A 6,000-nucleotide genomic window follows, 5' to 3' on the forward strand; every position below is an offset into this window, starting at 1 on the left:
GATGTAGCTTTTATTTATAGATTCACTTTTTCTTTTGAATCCCTGTCTTATTCTGGGCCTGGGAAGGGGGAGAGGCTATGATCAAGAAATTAATCAGGTTTTGTAGAGATGTAGGCAGTTGCCTTCTATGTCATCGAATACGGGGGAATCACATTCTCTGCACATACTGCAAAAACTCCATGATGTTCACCTTCTCTTCAGCACTCTCACTATGAAATATCTGGATCAAAGCCGTGGGAATGCTAAGTCCTTCCGGCCAAAATCAAGTGAAGCTGGATTTTGCACAGGAAAGGTGCAATAGAAGCACTGTTTCCTTTGGAAAATATTAGGCCAAAAAACCTTAAGAGAGGAGAGGCAGATGGCACAGGACAGGCTTTGGACGCCCGGCAGGGAGAGGACGTGCCAAATCACAGCTCAGCGCATGGTGACCCCAGCAGGGCCCCCAGGGCAGGCAGCTCCTCAGCCCTGGCCAGCGCTGCAGCCAGCGGACTTGCAGCCCACCGTCTCTTTCTGCAGCTGCTGCCACCCTCAGAAGAGCTACCTCATTTACTACCTCTCCCAGGTGCCAGCCCCCGCCAGGCAGGGGAGGAGGGTGTAGGAAAAAAGTCATATGAAGCCTGCTTTTAATGTTGCTTGGGCCAATTTAAGTCTAGTCTTTCCTAACTTTCTAGAAAGCTGGCTATGCAAAACGTTATGTTAGCATAATCCTCTCTTGTATAATAGCTGATCTACAGAAGACGTATAGAGGGGATTAGAAGCAGTGAGGCTTGCCCATGCTCGAGCACCAGGACCCATCCTCACTGCCAGATGAAGGCAGAGGAAAGGACGTTTGCTTGGCAGGCCAACGCAGGAGAGCTTTGCGGCACCGCACGGCATGGATCGCTGTCTGAGGCAGGCTGTGGGGATCCACAGCCTGTTCCAGCTGGCATTTATTGCCTCCTCTATTACAACTTCAAAAGACTCAGAAATTAAAACAAGCTCATTGTTACTTTAGTACATGGCTGAAGCAGGTAGGGACAGGCTTAATTAGGGTAGATAATGCCACAAGAATAAAATTCTGACATAAGATAATGTCTCTTCGTGGTACATAAATGTCAAGACTTTCATGGAAGACAAGTGTTGCAGTGAAACAAATGCCTGTATTTTCATTATATCAAGTGACTGATGAAGATGCAAATGTCACCATATGTCTAAAGGGTGCTGTGCAGATGAATGGAGGTAGCTCACTAGCAGTACATTGCCTGAGTTACTGCATGCCACCAGTCTCTGCTGGGAAGGATCAGCACCATGAGACTTTCGAGCTCTGCAACTGGCAGCAGCCACTAGCTGTCAGCACAGGTGGGTCAGGCTGTGCCTCTGAGGGAAAGAGGGTGAGCGCCGTCCTCCAGGCTCTCCCGCTACCCTGCGGGCTGCTGCAGGCAGCAGACTGACAGCCACCTCAGGCCTGCAATAAAAGATTATTTGTATAAAGTAGCTCTCTAAAGAGGTAGGTTGGATGGAACCCTTTCCCTGGGCTCCATTCACTTTGCTAGAGCTGCCTGAGAGGGCACTCCAAGCTGGTTTGGGTTGTGTTTGCTGTAAGGTATATCCCTGCATCTCTTTCCTCACTGAATTAATCCTAGCTCCATCTAATAAGACATCTGCTTTATCCATAAAGCATGCATAAGCAATAGAAAAATACATCTCTGTGGAGAGAGAGATGGGGAGAGAAAAAGAGGCAGAGAAAAAGAGAAGCTTTTTTTTCCCTAAGCCCTTTGCACAATGAGGATTCGGGCTCCAAGACACATTGACAATACAAACAACAAATAGTAACAGATAGACTTGGCTTTGACACAGGACTTCACTTTGAAGATGATATGACTTTAAAATAAAGTTTGAAATAAAATTAACCTGTATATACCATTCAAATCCTACTCTAATTTCATGGCCATTTTCAGAAAGCTATAGCATTACAGACAGTAGAGGTAATACATGAAAAATGCAAAGGGTGGATGAATGATGAATGAATAAACGATGAACAGACACAAAATGTTTTCTAATAGGCAGTAACTCCTTTTTCCCTTGTTTTTACTGTTGGCATTGAATGATATTTTGCCATTCGAGGTTCTTAATATGGGTTCAGTTTTCATCAAGCAAGTGCAGCTCTGGCTGCTAAACCCTGCGTAGCTCCGACCCCTTGGCACGACCCTGCACGGCCTCCCGCTGCCTCTCTGTGCCCTACCGTGAAGGGAGCAACAGACACCCTGCGTGTTTGACTTCACAAGATGTGGCACACAGGCACCCCAAATTCCCCACAATTTTAGCGTGAGTACACGCAAAGAAGTTCACGTTTGCTGTGGATATTTACTAAGTAAGTTGAGGCTGATTTCCATTCCACCCCACACCCCTCTGCCATTAAACAGGAACCTAATAGCAAGATCGAGGGCTAACTAGGATATTTTGGGAGAGATGTAATTTTATACCAAGGAGCTGCTGCTGCTGAACCCCTTGGGAAATATGCTGGAGAGGAAAAGAAGAATCTGCCTCTCTTTCAGCCACGAAGAGATTCATCTGAATGGCACTAACACAGATGAATACACGCCTGATGATGCAACCTAAACATTGAGCTGTAGTTCTGAGAAAGCAAACTACAACCCTACGTTACTCAAAACCAATGAAAAGCAAAGTTCTCATGAACAGCCAGTTTATGCAATAAATGAGTAATTAAAAACATGAGTTGATGGTTTTCTTTTAAGAAATGACAGATTAGACTGGAAAACACTGTAATTTAAACATGTTAAAATAGATTCCAGAATGTATCAGTCAAACCTTCTCTTTTTTACTACACATTAATGACATCCATTCCTTTAGCAAAACATTTTTCCAGCAGTGCCCCACTATACATCTATTCTAAAAGTATACAATTTAACAGAAGCATTAAAGCAAGACAGAGCCAAATAGTTAAATTTCTCATTTCTCTAAAGGACCAGAGGTCAATTTTCCTCACTATCAACACCGTAGTCTTTAATATTAATCTTAAGTTCTTTTTTTAAATCCAACAAACCTTTAAATACATTGGTTTGATTTTTGCAACTAATATTGCTCCAAAAGGCAAGTCTTTTCTACCTCTTTCCCCCATCTACGTTGCTCTCCTGTATAAGCTGGGGGCTGCAGTAAACACCCTCCCACAGCGCCTGCATATGAACATGCCTGTGAGCTGCAAACACAGCAGGAAGAATGACTTAATAAAATAGTGTTAACACAGTAAGCAATCAAATGCACACACACAGTCAGGAGAAAACAGAAATACAGTTCCAGTTTTGCCCACTTCCAATAACCTGAGTTTATCTGTAGACAGACCAGTCCTGTTCTCAGCAGACGGGGGCTTGCCAGGCTGATGACATCCCATCATTGAAGAGTAAGGGCTGCACTTTGGGGATACGGCCATCATTCTCTCCCTCAGCAGCACAGGAAATTGTGAGAAACCAGCACAGGAGTCATGGGGAGTTACCGCATCTTTGGTTATTTGTTTGCTCTGTACAAGTACGTCCCTTTAAAGGCCACGCACACCCCAGTAAAGCCAAGTGACAGAGGGAGGAAGGCCCCATGCCTCCAGGAGACCGTGCGCAGGCAGATGCCTGCTGTCCTGCCAACAGCCCTGCTGGGAGACAGCGTTCAGCCCAGCCCTACAGCCAGCAGACGGGCACTGCTGAGAGGAGCAGGGACAGGTATGCACCCCGGCTGCAGGGAGGAGGCTTTCCTTTCCCCATCCAAGGACACACAGCAACACTGCAGAGTTCACTCCACCCAGAAGAGCCATTGAAGAATGAATGAGCCTGAAAGAAAGAAACAGTCTGCTGGATGCAGTAGGGAGCAAAGAGTTTTTTTTTTTTTTTTAATAAAACCCTTTTATTTCTATTCTGTGTTATTCTTAGGTTTTCTCAACTTTCAGAGCTTGCTGCTGGAGCTCTGGAGTTCACAAAGTCTTTTGGTGTCCTCAGCACTCTCAACATTGGAGAGGTGCTGTGGGTCCACCTCGGACTGCAGCGAGCTGGAGGTCCATCACAGCCCTTCACAGCAGAGAGAAGGAGGGACCAATCCACACATCATCTGTTTTCACATGAATGTAATATAAAGGAACCTAAGGATGAGAAAGGATTCCAAAGCTTTTAGAAGTCAATAATTTGTAATATCCCTATCACAAGTATTTTAGTTTCAGCTTTTCAAAAATGTGGCTGCATAAAAAGTAGCCTTTATCTCTACATTCATCTTTTAACACTACTTCCAGCATTTCACCACAGATATCAGTTTCCACCAACTTTATAAATCCCCACTCAAATAATTTCCAAATTCCAAATAAAATTAAGGCAAGAGACATGGACAAAAGAGAAAACAAAGACTTAGAAAGTTCCTGCTGCTACATATACTTCATAATTCCTCTAGCTTAAAAATCTTCTGCTTCTAGTAGCGATTGATCCTTCTAGCCCTAATGCAAGCAGACTGTCCTGCTAAGCCTCCTTCCCTGTCATTAGCCCGCAGAGGCAGTACTGCTCCAGACTGTGTCAGTGCAACCTGCTGGAAGCCTACACGTATGTATATTAATACAAGCAAGACCACGCACAGGCCCTTCTCCCTGCCTAGTCTTTTGCTCAGGCTTGCCCTTTCCAGAAATGAATCCCTCCATTATTCAGCAAAGTAGCTTAGAAAGACCTGAACACCAGAAAAGTCTACTCAGTAACGGGCCGGGAGCGCTGGGTACCCTGCACCTCGCCCAAGGGGACGAGCAGGAGCACCCAGGCGCTGGCCCCGCTCGGTGAGGGGCAGCCCCCAGGCCTGCCGCTGTGCTCGTGCCGCGGCGCTTCCCTGGGCCAAGGCGGCCAGGGGCTGCGCGAGCCGAGCTTCCTCCCAGCCCTGCCGCTGCTCCTCCCTGCAGGCTGCTCTACCCTGCGCAGCGCGTTATCGGTGATGTGCAAGGGAGGCAGCTGCGACCTTCGTAAGGGGACTGCGCAGCCAGCGCCTGGAGAGTGCACACCACCACAGAGAGGGTGACTGCAACCTCATTAGCCTCCCTAATAAATTTTTGCCCGTAATTAGCTCAAAGCCCTTCAGCTTTCCCTCAGCATTTGATATCACTGGTGCTGAACAAAAAGCATCTCTAGTGGAAATTGCAGGTTGAGATTTCACACTTGCAGCAGCACTCTTCAGGGACTGGAAAAAGGTATTTAACAGCCCTCCCCACAGGCATCTGCCTGCTGGCGCTGTGACAGCCTCTGCACCGCGTTCCCACAGATTCAACTCTGTCTTTAGGAGCAACTTCTCAAACTCAGGAGTCTTTGGGAAAGTTGCAGTCTGGACATCAATGGAAAACATACCCACAGTCCTTGCAATAAGCTAACAGCTCTTAAAGGAAAGGCATTTGGACCTTTGCGTTTAGGACAGTCTTTGCTTCTCTTTTCATTGTTTTTTTTTTTTCCACTTATGGGAAAAGCTATGTAAAGAAAAGAGGTTTTTGGGGGGAAGCCATCCCTGCAAACAGCACAGCAGGTTCTGACCCTTCAGTCTTTCTACCACTCTCCCCGCAGCTATCACAACTGCGCTAGCCCAGCCTGCTGCACAGGATGAAAGTTTTCATTCTGTTTATATAATCTAATGTATCTGATTGTAATCCTCTTTGCTTAGAATTCTCTTTTGGTGTTCATTTAATTCACTAATAACAATTTTTAAATGCCTGGTCCTTGCCTCATATGGATTTTGAACAAGAAGCAGGATATTTTCACTGTTTCAGTGCCCACAAACATTTTCTTGACACACCTGATCAATGTGCAGCAGTAGGCAATTCCTGATTTACAGAATTAAGATTAATGGTTTTTAGGTCTAAGTTAAAACACTTTGGTTGTATGGGTGAAGGTACAATGTCAGGGCTGCCAAAGAAGAGTCATCAAATGGAATTTGATGCCAAAGTGACTTTACCACTTGCTGAAGTGAAAGGCAGGACATGACCAGCTGACTGATTACCTATAA

Source organism: Apteryx mantelli, chromosome Z, assembly GCF_036417845.1.
Source record: "Apteryx mantelli isolate bAptMan1 chromosome Z, bAptMan1.hap1, whole genome shotgun sequence".
Classification (NCBI taxonomy): domain Eukaryota; kingdom Metazoa; phylum Chordata; class Aves; order Apterygiformes; family Apterygidae; genus Apteryx; species Apteryx mantelli.